This window comes from Gymnogyps californianus, chromosome Z (genome assembly GCF_018139145.2).
Source record: "Gymnogyps californianus isolate 813 chromosome Z, ASM1813914v2, whole genome shotgun sequence".
In the NCBI taxonomy this organism is placed as follows: Eukaryota; Metazoa; Chordata; class Aves; order Accipitriformes; family Cathartidae; genus Gymnogyps; species Gymnogyps californianus.
Window position 1 is genome coordinate 56,327,335 of NC_059500.1, and position 14,110 is coordinate 56,341,444.

Sequence of the window (14,110 nt, forward strand, 5' to 3'; positions counted from 1 at the left end):
TATCTGCTACATCTCATCTGGTAAAGAAGAGGGGGCAGGTGAAGCATTATTTAGGCAGCTGGAGAAGGTCTCAGTCGCAGACCCTAGTACTCATCAGTGACTTTAATCACCCTGCTGGAAGGGCAACTTGGCTGGGCGCAACCTATCCAGGAAATTTCTGGAACATATCGAAGATAATTTCTTGATGCACCTGACTGATGAACTGCTGAGGGAAGGTGCTCTGTTGGACCTGCAACTCACAAGTGAGCAACAACTGGTGGGTAGCGTAAAGGGCAAGGGCAACCTTTGCTGTAGCAACAATGAGACTTGTGGAGTTTAAGATCCTGAGAGGAGTAAGCTAGATCCAGGACTTCAGAAGAGGAAGCTTAGGCTTGTTCAGAGACCTGCTTGCAGGATCCTGTAGGAAACTTTCCTGGAAGGAAAGAGGCCTGGGGGACATGGTTGATCTTCAAGGACAACCTCCTCAGAGCACAGGAATGATCCTTCTCAATGTGCAGAAAGTCAAGCAAGCTGGCAAAAGCCCAGCATGGATGAACACAGAGCTCCTGGCTGAGCTCAAACGTAAAAAAAAAGCACACAGAAGGTGGAAGCAGAGATAGGCTACCTGGGAGGAATGCAAAGACGTTGCCCATGCATGTAGAAATGGAGTAAGGAAAGCCAAAGCTTAACTGGAGTTGAAACTAGCAAGGGAGGTAAAGGATGGCAATAAAAGTTTTTCTAAGAAGTACATTGGCAGCAAAAGAAAGGTTAAGGAGAATGTGGGCCTACTGGTCAGTGGAGCAGGGGAACTAGTGAAAAGTGACAGGGAAAATACTGAGGTACTCTGCCTTTTTGCCACCAAGATGGTCAGGGGAAGAGAGGCTGAGAGAAATGGGTTTGCTCAGCCTTAAGAAGAGAAGGCTCAGGGAGAACCTTATTCCTGTGTGCAGCAACCTGATCAGAGGAAAAAGAGAAGGTGGAGCTAGACTCTTCTCAGAGATGCATGATGATAGGACAGGGGGCAATGGACGCAGGTTGAAACATGGCACATTCTGATCAGAAATTAGTATAAAAAAAGTTATTGTGAGGGTGATCAAAACCTGGAACAGGTTGCCCAGAAAGGATGCAAAATCTCTATTCTTGGCAAGACTCAACTGGACATGGCCCTAAGCAACCTGACCTGATTAGACCTGCTCTGAGCTGGGGTTTGGACTAGATGACCCTTGGAGGTTCATTCCAAACTGAATTGTTCTGTTATACACCCAGGTGAGCTACCGACTATCCTGGCTTGCATTCCCCCACTGTCCTGTGAGAAACAAATGCACATGAAGATTTCAAACTCCCGGCATGCCACCATGCAGCTGGCTTAGTAGTCTGCTTCTATACATTTGTATAGACAAGGCTCTCTTTTTAGTCTCTTCCATAATGAGGACGGTGATTACCCAGCTGGGGGGTTGCCCAATCCCCATGCTCACTTGGGGTGTCAGGGTTATGAGTTACAATGAAAGTTCTGGACTCAGACCTGGCCTCCCTGCTGCCCCTTTGCTATCCAGAGCAGAGCAGTGCAAATCTCCAAATCACAACAACCATGTGCTGTATGAATAGGCAAGATGACAGCTAGTCTGGCTAATTCCACCCTTCAGAGTGGAAATCACCAAATTTAGCTAGACATAGTATAATAAGAACAAGGTGGCCTTGGGAACCCAATAGTCAGTAATGATCTGGTAGACATCCTGAACAGGCATGAATAGTCTTTTCACCAGTTCTTTATAGGACCTGTGTTATGTGGTCAAACATTACTCTTTTTTGATGGTAAACATCTCTAAAAATCATATGTCCAAAATTCTTTGGTGGGGGGATTTGAAATGACTTCAAGAACACTGTCAGATACTTTCATCTGCGGTGGAACTGTAGCACATTTTATTCCTTTTCCACAACTTTCTGATTCATATTGTAAAATCCAAGATTGAAAGGGATAAGATCAACATTGTGTTGCCACCTGGATTGTTCTAGACAGAACTGGTGTCCTCAGCCTCTGATTCAAATATTCAGTTGCTAGATTCTGCTAGACCCAGAATTATTGCTACTTCTCTGGTTTGTTTGAATATGACATACCTCCTGGTATTTCGGCTTGAGATGCTGGTACAAAGTTTTCACAGAGAGCTCATGTGTATAGTCTTTTAATTTCACATAGTATCAGCCTTTATTTGTCTTCTGAATCTTCACAATTTGCCAGGATAAAAGAAAATACACATCTCAAATGAGCTTTAATTTACCATATCAGTAAGAACAGGCCATTAGAGCAATGGTCTTAAAGTTTCTTGCTATCTTTGGAGTAATTTGAGGAGATGTCTCCTTTTCACACACAGTATCAAAGCAGATAATGATGTGGACTAACACCATGTTACCAGCAGTCTGCTCTAATTTCCTTACCAAATAGCCACAGCTCTATGCACAAGTCATACCCACTACCTGCTTCAGGAACGAGACAGAAGGAAAAAAAGTGCACTCACTTCTGTCAAACACAAAGCTTTGACTTAGCTGCTTGGACTGATGGTATCCTTGGACAGGCAACATGACTGTTGTTTGTCTGAAATACCTGGGGCTCTCTGTTCCTGGAGTCCCAAGGGGATGGGTGCTTGCAGCGCCCTGCCCCTGCATCCACTCCGGCACCTACTCCAAAAAAGAAATTGTCCTCTTAGTTCGCATTAAAGGTGTTATTTTCAAGGTTTTGTACTCAAGGTGGATTGGAAAATGTGCTTTTCATGTCCGATTTCCTAAGTCCTGAGCTAGTCCTTACTTTGAGTTTCTACGCAGTTAAGGGAAGTCTGTGGGGTCTCAGTCCCATTGACCTTTGTGAGATGCTTGAAGAGAGGTTAGGACCTCAGCTATATCCAGCAGAAACTGCAACATTGAAATAAAATAGAAAATTACCCACCTCCAGTCTTGCCTGTGCTAGGTAATTCAGGCTAACTACCATGCAAAAAAGTACCACATTTACTTTAGGAATAGGAAATGTCTTCTAGCAGGAGACTTGGCAGCACCAATCTTGATGGAAAATTCTAGAAAAGAATAATGGAAAAGGTAACTTAATAATAACATTTGGAACAGCTGAGAGAGTGCAGTGTGAATTCCCAGGTAACAACTCCCTGGTAATTAATCCATCTATAACTACTTACAAGTGCTGTAGCACCTCTTTCGGCTTTATGGCAGTAAATGGACTTTGCTCTGGATGGCAGGATTTTAATGATCATTTTTTTGTTGCTGGCTTAACTGTTAGAAAGAGTTGTCCTGCATTCCTCTCAAGCACCATGCACTGCAGAACTGGAGCTAGAGTCCAGCATAACTTGTCAGAACAGGAAAGGGAATCAGTTCACAAATTCACTTTACCTAATTAAAAAAGTCCTAAGTGTATGGTTAAACGTTAGCAAAATAGTTTGAGAAACTTCTCATCCTCTTTCTCTATAATACCATCACTTGGGGAGGGGTAAAGGGAAGGGAGGAAAAAAAAGGAGAAATAAAAGGCAGAGACATTATTGAGAACTTCTTCTTTATGTTTGAATCTTTATCAGTTCTCACATCAGAATGACAGAAAAAGAGAACTGTGATGGAGAAAGGATGATACATCTACAAAATTGCCCTAGTGGTTAAGTACTTTCAGGGGAAATTCAGACCACAGAATCTGCTCTGCTGCACTTTTACTACCCTTTGGAAGGGTTTAAGATTTGTAAGCATTGGCAAATGAAAGCTTTGAAAAATGCCTCACAAAATGCTAAAAACAGTGTATGCTTGATTTTAGAAAAGAACCTGTGGTGGCTGTTGCCCTGATGCAGCTCCCGATGGCCAGCCACACAGATGAAGACATCAGCATGACAAATTTCAGGCCTGAAAGTTGGCACAGTATGCACCTTTGCATGGGCAGAACTGGTTGGGCTGCAAGGCATTTCTCCCTCAAGTTGCCATGTATCTTTCTCTGCTGTGGGTATCCAGATAAAGTAGTTTGCTACCTTGCAGAATGTGATGGAAAAAGTGTGGTGCCTTGTTGTATCTGCATTACCAAAACCAGTTTTAGATTTTTTGTTTGTTTTATAGATATTTGTAACCATGTTAGTGACACCTATGTCTTGGGTTGATTTTTTTTTCTTGCAAACTGATCACGGAACTGTAGAATAACTCACATTGGAAGAGGTTTCTGGAGGTCATCTTGTTCCACCCTCCCATTACATATCAGCAGAGAATAGCACTGAAACATTAAGTCAGAGAAAGGAAATTCAAATCTTTGCCTGTGCAATTGTAGCCATATGGGCGTAGCTCCCTTTTCTTCCAGGGAAACCAATCTTGTTCTTTCACTTTTTATTCATTTTAAGAGCCATATATTTTCAGTTAATTGTCTTGCTTCATACCTGGTTATAGTTAGCTCTTGTTCCTGCCTACTCCTAAAATGACTGTGCTCCAGACTCAGTAGAGTGTTTTAAGTATGGGCTGAGAACCTCTCTGAATCAATGCCTGTACTAGTAACTAGCTTTTATTATTTTCTTCCTAAGCAGGGGGGCCTAAAAATATCCTCTGACCTCCAGAGAGTCGAGCAAAGAAGTGTTCTACCATTGACAGATGATTTTAAATATCTCACTGCTGTAGCACCATTTTATTCTGCCCACAGTCTATTTCTTACCTACTGGCTAAATATAATCAGTCACTCTCTGCTACAGGTGAATCTTTCGTATGAACTAGTACACAATTCGAAGTCCCATTTATTTCATTAACATTCTTTTTATATTTACACCGTTCCTTTAAATGTCTTTTTCTTAGGGTCAGAATAGATGTACAACTTCCTGAACCAAGTCAGGACTTCCCATATCACTTATTTAATGGAGTACCTATATAATTAGCCACTTTTATCTCCTATAAGTCCTAGGGATGGGGGGGTTAGTGATGTTTTTCCCAAAGATATTTCTCTAAAGACCTCTTGCCAAATCCTGGTGACATACCTAGAAATGTCCAGATCACGGAAAGAGTTTGCATACTGCCAAAATAGCAGCCATAAGAAGCAATATCCCAGCATGGCTCTGATTATTCCTGTGTGAGATGTATGTTGTGTATAAGGCTTGTAAGCAGTATAGGACTTGCTGTGCTGTCTTTTCTCACTCGCTCAGATTTGGACGTCCAAAGACCAAACTGTTTTCTTCCCAAAGTGAGCTTCAGCAGTCAGACATTTTCTCTGGTCCCAAGATGACATGTCAGTGTATGTTTCTTCTCCCTTGTACTCACATATAAAGCCATGTGTGATTTTTTTTTCCCCATTGTGTTCTGCTTGGTCCTGTTCCTTCCCTGTCATTTAGCGAGAGGTGTAGCACTGTGCTCAATTTGCCAACGAGAATATCATGCATGTTATTATAACACTTTGCTTGCATAAATCCTTAGTATTCCTGTTAGCTGCAGGGAATAATTTACGCATGTGGTTTTTGTCTTATAAATATTCAAGGTCAGTCTTATAAATACTGAGTCAGGCCATTAGTGTGTGTTTTGAGCAAGACTGTTCATTTAATTAGTCTGGACATTTATGCAGGCAGCCTGGAAGCTGCAAGTGAGAGTCGTACTGTGCTGGTCTTCTGTTTGGTTTCTTAATATTTCTTTCCTTAAACTTGCACATTCAGAAATGAGACCCATGAAAACAGAGTGGTGGGGAAGAGGAAGTGAGAACTGCTTCTCCGTGTTAGAAGAAAACTACATCAGTGGGTGTTTACTTCATCAGAGCTGTTTTCCTATCCTGGATGCAGTCACAGTTCCTGATGTGAATTAGGGCAAATCAGAGAAATGAGGAAGGGTAGTAACAAATCAGCTGGTTCATAGGTATGCTGAGAATGTTTCACAGCTGTTTCAGCACCCATCATATGCTGTTAAATAGCCCAATACGCTTCTGATGAATATATACTTTAAAAAGACAACACACAGAAAATGGCTGTAATGCTGAATAACTGAATCAGTTCCACTATGCAATGCAATAACATAGAAGATTTCCTGTGAATGACATGAGCGACTGCCATCTCTCTCTGATTCTGAGCACAAGTAGAGATATGTCCTCTGTATGCTGCAGTGGCCATAATCAATCACTCGTGTGAGAACTGAAATCTGTTCCTTAGGACCACCTGAGATAATTTAGCCAACCTGATTCCTGAGTTGCTAGCCAGAAAGACTGAGGGGCTAAGAAGTAACATTTATGTGATGGGATTATTCCATGTATTTTATAGACAAATGTGTACTTATAGCCAAACTTTTGATATTTGCCTTAGTTTTGGAGAGACTGTCTCTGGAAATTTAGGGACTGATTTTCAGATGCTGTTTCACATGGATTTTCTGTGCTGTCTGGCAGCTCAGAAAATCAGGTACAAGGTAGGGTGTGCCAGAAATGAGGCACCCCAGAATGGATGCCTTTTGTAAAAGTATTGTTGACGGTTTTGGCTGGTAACTATATGGTATCTCAGTGACTTCCAGCTGTGAAATGAATTAATAACTCCTGGCAGTCAAGTCACATGCCCACTGTAAGTGTTCTTAACCAAGCTGTTTTACTTCCAAAGCCCTTCCTTGTGCCAGAAATAGAGGTGCAGGAGGATGATGGGAAGCGATGTGATCTTGTAATTTTCCTACACACTTGCAAATCCAAAGATCCCAAAATCTTGACAGTTTTTAAATTCCAGCACAATTAACCTGAAAAATTCATAAAACCCAAGGTGTTTGAATGTTTCCATAAAACATACCTTATCTTGGCATAGAACTACTTTTGTATTACAGCATCCCAATAGGCTTCATTCAGGTATGCGAAGCTCCTGGGCTTTTGTGGAAACTCAAGAAAATATAGAAGCCAGACCTCCACTGGTATAAATTGTTGTGTGTCACTTTCTTTCAGCTCAGCTTTGATTTCTTCTGCTGTTAGAGGATTTTCCATTGGGTTCCAACACCAAGCACCCGGTCTGTAGACTTTGTAAATGTGGTTAAAAGAGCAGCTCAGAGAATGCTGTTGTTTAAACAATAAGCAGAAACGTAATGAGTGAGAATGCTTCCTGTTTTCCTAAATGACCTTAAGGGAAAAAATGAAGGTATAAAACTGAGAATATCAGACATTTTTTAAAAGTGCCTTTTTGAGTAATAGAGACAAATTCAGTCCAGAAGTATAGAAAAACCCACGGTAGATTTGCAATTTATCATGCAAAGCTAATTTTGGTCTTGTCTAATTTAACTTATTTTCTTCTTTGTGTAAGTGAATAAACTCCAAATTTTTAGTAAGATTCATGCCTCATCATTGGCAAGGTCATTTCGGTATGCCCTGACCTGCAAGGAAGCCATTCTCCTTGTATTGATCTTTATCTATGCACATAGTTTTCTCTTTCTCTTGTGGGACAGTATTACGCACCTCGTGCTCTGCCAGGTAAGACAGAAGGCAGGGACCTTTACCTTTGTTATAGATGGATCTTTCTTTGTGCATCTCACCATTGCTGCTGCTGCCTGTAGCTGCAGCCATTCTTTATTGTTTCTTGTTCCCTTACATTTATGGAATAAACTGAGACTCTGAATTCGCCATTTCTATAGCAAAATGGTGGTGAAGATGTCTGGCTAAGTCTGGACCCACCTATGTCGTGTTTGTGAAGCTAGAGAGAGACTGCAATTATTTTTACTGATGGAATCAAATGTTTGAGAACTAGGAAGGCCAAAGGGCTTTCTGAGAAAAGAAAATGTTCTGCTTGCATACGCCATTGAAAGCCAGCTGGTGCTTTGTGCACTTCCTCTCTCTAATGATAAATGCGATACTGCTCTTCTGGCATACAACAACTTTTTGTGTGCATAAACTATATATTGTAGTTGTAGGCTATAAATTTCAGCAGCATGGGCAGAAACTGGGCAAATACACAGAACAGTATTTTGCTGTTTCATGGGACCAGATAGTTGCACATGCACTTTGAAACATGGTAGATGAAATAATGTGAGATCAACTAACAGTATTACAAAGCATTTACAGCTGGAATCAGACCTGGTAATACAGATATCATGATGCTGAATCAGCAACAGCAGAAGGCAAATGAAGGCAAGATAAAGCAAGAACTGTTCAAGCATTGCAAAAAGAGCTGTTTCTCAAAATCCTGTATGTCAAATATAAAGAGACAAGTTCAAGAAAACTCTATGTACATATGAGAAACCTTCTGCAGATGGGGATCTACATAGCAAGTGCTAGTTACGCTGGCTATTTTACAAAACAAAATCTATTAATATACTGCAGAAAAAATTAATTTATTACTGGGAGATAATGTTTCACCTAGGCAATAGTTAAAATTTACTGATTCCATTGTGTGTGACACATAAATAAAATAAATTCCTTACACATTGTGGACGTAATGAGGTATATACTTAATGTTTCTGATGTATTAGGAGGACAACTGCAAGTTTGCCATTGACCCCATAAGCACTGTTTACCTAAGTCCAACTACTTGCCATATTTTAGGTATTTTCAACATAGTTCTGTTCTGTGTTCAACATCTGTGAGACAAAATTTCTCTTATGGATTCTTTGCAAGTATATATGACTTTCAATTCATATTGCATACCTGCTGAATTCTGTACTGCACTTGCTGGTATTCTTACATAGAACAGACATCTACTGGCTACACTGAACTTGCATGTACTTAAAAGATGCTCCGCTTCAACTCCACCACTGTTTTTGCAACTTCATTTGACTAGGACCTTAGTTTCAGCTATCAGAAGAGATAACATTGAGGAAACACCTTGTTGTGTAAAAGGTTTTGTTCACAGAATTAAAATTTGTCTTACTGTGACACTGATAAAAATATGTCCTCTTTCACTTTCAGCATGAGATGCTAACTCTCAAGAACTTCACAAACTATAACTCTATCAAAGTGATTGCATCTTTGGAATGATTTCAAAGAGTGATGCAAATACAGAATTATGCTAAAGTTATTTATGTATGGTTTTAAAGAAGCCCCGGAGGTCATACTGACCTCCATCCATCCACCTCTACACGTAAAAGAACATTTAGAAGAATTTTGTGGTTAAAGATATTTTCTACTCTTGACTCACAGTACACACATTACAAAAGTGCTAAATAAAAATGAAATATCCCATCACACTTACTAAACATGATGGACTTTTCTATTCTGAATATGTGTTATACTGTTTTGCATTGGTACCCCAAGTTTGGTATCTGTGGCTCTCAGTAGCCAGAAGTCTGATATTACCTGAACAACCCGATGTTTAGAAAAACTCCTGAAATGTCTGAAAAATGCCCATGTGCTCCACCAACACATTACAGTGAACATAACTGAAACTTAACTTGGCTAAATGCAAAATCAGAAAGTCAGAGTCACCTGTTCTGGCACCTTGTCTCTGCAGCAGGACTGAAAATAGACCTTCATATGTCACTGTAGCTACGAAAGTTTCATCACTGAAGGAATGATGCTCCTTATGTTCTCTCTGAGATCTTACATCACGGTATGAAAACATTATTTTTCCAATATATTGAGGATGCTCAACTATGAAAAGTGGTATCGTGTGGAATCTGCAGCTTGTCTAGACAGGTACTGGTGTCCTCCCATGTATTTTCTACTGTGGCGACGAGAGATGCTTTAGACTCCACAACAAAAAGCTTAACCATTCCAACCACTTTCTACCAATACTTTGAAAACAAAGTTTTTGAAACTTGTCCTCTTAAAGTTATTCCTCTGGAGTATGTGATTGGAAGGAAGGTGGTTTCCCTGAAAATAAGCAGCTATGCAAATTAAATAGTAATCCTTTTCCAATTAAGAGGCAAATAGGCATGAACACACTTTGACTATTTCTACTTGCCTCCGCAACAGCAAATCTTGAAATTTGTCATTATACCATGAAAAAACCTTTAAGTATTTGTGATTATGCACCCAAATTTTACCTTTTCTCATTTTTTCTAGCTTCCAGGCATGCTGTTAGCTGTTTATCTATTACAACATTTAGTAAAGATCATTATGAATTATTTCAGTTCTTTTTGTAGCTAGTCAATAACACAGTTTTGTTACATTTCCTCCAGGTCTGGGTTTATTGTTGGCATTAGAGTGGACATATTTCAGATCAATTTAGTTCACAGAAGCTTAGAAATGTAGGCTGGAACAGCCACTGGTGGTCATTCAGTCCAATTTCCTACTTGAAGTAAGACTACTTCTCTGACTAAGTCACATCAGCCACAGCTTTTTCTAACCGAGTCTTGAAAACCTCCATGGACTGAGAGATGTCTCTGGGCAATCTGTTCCAGTGCTGCACTAGTTTTTCCTAGCAAAACCATGCTTTCTAATGCCCCTAATGTACAACCTGAACCTCCCAAGCCACAATTTCTGGTCACTGTCTCTGTTATATCATCTAGCACTACCAAGAATTGGTCTGTCACCTTTGTAACTACCCTTCAAGTAGTGATAGGTAGCTGTTAGATCACCTCTTAGCCTTCTTTTCCCTAGCGTAAGTAAATCCTTCAGCCTTTCTTCACAGCCTATACGCTCTAGGCCCCTGGTCCTGTTGGTAGGCCTCCACTGGACCCTTTCTATTTTGTCCACATCCTTCTTGAAGGGATATGAATAAAACTGGTGGTAATATTCCAGAGCCAGCCTCACCAGCACAGAGTAGTGTGTGTTAATAAATTTCCTTGACCTGCTGGCTATAGTCCTCCTAAAGTAGCCCAGCACATCAGCCAGGTTTACCTGGTGTGCAACAAGAGTGCTCTTAGCCAGTTCATTCCCAGTCATACCAGTGCATGGGCTTCTTCCACTTTTCTTTATTGAAACTTATGAGCTACCTGTTGGCCCAGTCCCTAAATTTATCAAGATCTCTCTGCGCTGAGACTCCGCAATTCATTGTGTTAGCCACTTAACCTTGGTTAGTGCCACATTTCAATTACGTTGCTCAAAATGCTTCTCTGCGTCTAGAGATCCTCTCCTTTGAATCCCCCGCAGCTCCACCACTATTGATTTAAACCTCCTCTCATCCATATAGTGTATAATCTCTCATGGTTAATGACATACATGGGGACTTTGAATAAATAAAATGTATGAACCATTTGCCCTCTTGTTCTTCACAGACTTTGTCAGTGCTGGAGAAAGAAAACAAGCCCATTTCCCTTGGGTGAAATAGAAATTGGATGTAGACTACATGCAAAGAAGAATAGATACCTGTAATTTATGAGAAAATGCCTTTGATAATGAGGGTTGGATTTTTTCTATAGCAAACCTGGGCACTTGCTAACTCGTTTGTTATTAATGTGCTTTTCCAATATACATTAATGTAATTTCCTTTACAAGTTGCACACTCTGGATCTTCTTACTTTTCCTATAAGGGGAGAACAATAGGAGGAAGGAGAAATATGTGTGTATCATTTAAACTGAGGAAGGGACAGGTGCAAAATTAAGTGACTTCTAGTTCAATAGCACAAAATGTTTACACAAATTCAAATGGGAACCACTTAGATATGTGCTAAGAAGATATTTGCAAGAACTGATGTCATGCAAGGATGATGATATACGAGCTACTATTCTAATACTTTTACTGCAAGGTACACGGAAGTAACTACAATATCCTGAGAAAGAATGCAATGGAGATTTGTTAGAGCATGTCAGGCATTTACGAGGTCACATGGATGTTGGAGACAGGGCAAACAGCTCTGAATCAGAGATTTGGGGCAATTACTTTACTTGGTCCCCCTAACATCACACAACTACTGTTAACATTTGTAAATCTGTGTGGCTCTCCTTCATTATAGGAATGTTGTAAGGAAAAAAATGGACTATCCACACTGTTCTATGTGTTTTGTAATAATAATAATTTATGTTGGGTATTCAAACATATACTTGAAATTTCATTTGAATAATTTCAACAAAAGTTTTAGTAGCAGCTTGCAAGCAGGCATTTTATTATTAGAATGACTTGGGGCATTTTACAAAGTGTACATAAGTGTCATTAGTTCTATCTTTACTTTTAAATGACAGGACTTAATTTTCAGCTAGGTTCCAGTGACTTACCACACCTAGCCTTAGCTGACAGATTGGAAATATTTTCTAGCTAAACTGCTCTTCGGCAGAAAACTAAATTTTTGATGAAATTTTCCCCCAAAGATATTCTTCTTCCATGAAGAAGAATAAACTTTTTTTGGGGCAAATCACGGAATTCCTTGAAATCAGTAAAGGTTTTCTTTGTGGTTGAAGTTTATTATATTTCAGCTGAAATTAAAGACTTGTTTTCTGAATAGTGTCTTTGCAAAGTGTTGTCTATCAGCAATGAGTAAACTACATCTTCTATCATACGTCATGGCTCTGCAAGCATAATACATAATTTTCTTTCTTTTCAGAGAAGGAGAGCACATAGCGCCTTCCCAGAGGATTCAGCCAGCTAGGGGTCCTGGCCAATAGAGAAAAATAGCATTCTGATTGAAAAATCTGTTTCAAATGTGACTGTGTTGTACCACCTAGCCGGAGCCATAAGACAGTGCAGGTCTCCTTGCATGGGCTCCTGTTCCTTCTTTCACTCCTTTGACGTGATCTTTGAGTTTTCGAACAGTACCAGGTCAACTGGACAACAGAAATCAGAAGCTTTAACTGAGTATAAATAACAGGGTCAAAACTACTGGCTGAAAAGAAACAGGCAAAAATCAATAAATCAATATGAATCTTTAGCAGCTCAAAGGTCACTGCCACTAAACCAACTGACTACTATGATGAGATGACTGCACCACACTTTGCAAGGCTTTTGACATGGTCTCCCATAGTATCCTAGTACGCAAATTGGGGAGCTAAGGATTGGATATGCAGATGGTCAAGTAGGTGGAAAATGGGCAGGATTGCTGGGCTCAAGGGGTTGTGTGACCATGAGTGCGAAGTCCAGCTGTTGGCTGGTTACTCACTGTATCCCTCAGGGACAGATACTGGGACCCATACTGTTTAACATCTCTGTTAATGACCTGGATGATAGGAACTTCACCCTCAGCAAGCCTGCCCATGACACCAAGCCAGGGGATGGTAGATATGCTGGAGGGCATGCTGAGAGGAACCTGAGATTCTCAACAGGCTGGAGAAATGGGGTGGCAGGAGCCTCAGTAAGTTTAAAAAAGGACATGTCCAAAGTCCTGGTAGAGAATAACCTCCTGCAGCACTACAGAGAGTGGGATGAGTGGTTGGAAATTAACTTTGCAGAGAATATTTAAGTGCTGTCTGCAACTGCCTCATGGGAAGATATAGAGAAGACAGAGCCAGACTCTTCCTGGAAGTGCACAGTGACAGGACTGGAGGCAACAGGCACAAATGAGAACATGGGAATAAGAAACAATTTTCACTGGAAAATTTCGATTGCACTGGAGCAGGTTTCCCTGAGAGATTGTGGAGTCTCCATCCTTGGGAGATACTCAAAACTCAACTGGTCAATGTCCTGAACCATCTGATCTAGTTGGACCCATTTTGAACAAGAAGTTGGACTAGATGACCTCCAGAGATCCCTTCCAACCTCAGTTATCCTGTGATTCTCCAATTCTGCAAATATTGTGTCCTCTTCAGCTGCTGAAGTTATTAATACAATGAATCTATTTTCCTTTGTCAGTCAGACAAGTTGTAATTTCCATGGCAACAAGGGGAATTCCTCTTTCTCAATTCTTCCTACTTGTTAGATTAATTACCATATTTTAAGAAGACTTAACTGAAGGTGGAGGAATTCCTGATTACTACAGGATTATCTTTTTTTTCACCATGCTGTACTATTCAATTACTCTATCAGATGGGGATTTTGGAAGACAACGTTCAGCAAATTGTCTGCATAGTGACTGTTGGTATCACTAAAAAATGTGGAGAGACATTTCATCTTCTGCATGTTGTTTCTTGCACAAAAGTAGCTAAAGAAAAGGAAACTACTCAGCTGCTTTACCAGAGTCTGATTAGCAACCTCCCACGTGAGAACAACCCGACTTCAAATGAGTTATTCCTGGTTTACACCATAAGAAGGCAATCAAGTTCACCATAAGAAGACAATCAAGTTATATTCCTGGGTTTAAAACCACTAATAAGAACCAACAAAGAGTTAAACGTTTAACATGTCTTGCTGTGGAGAGGGGCAATAAGGTTTTAGAT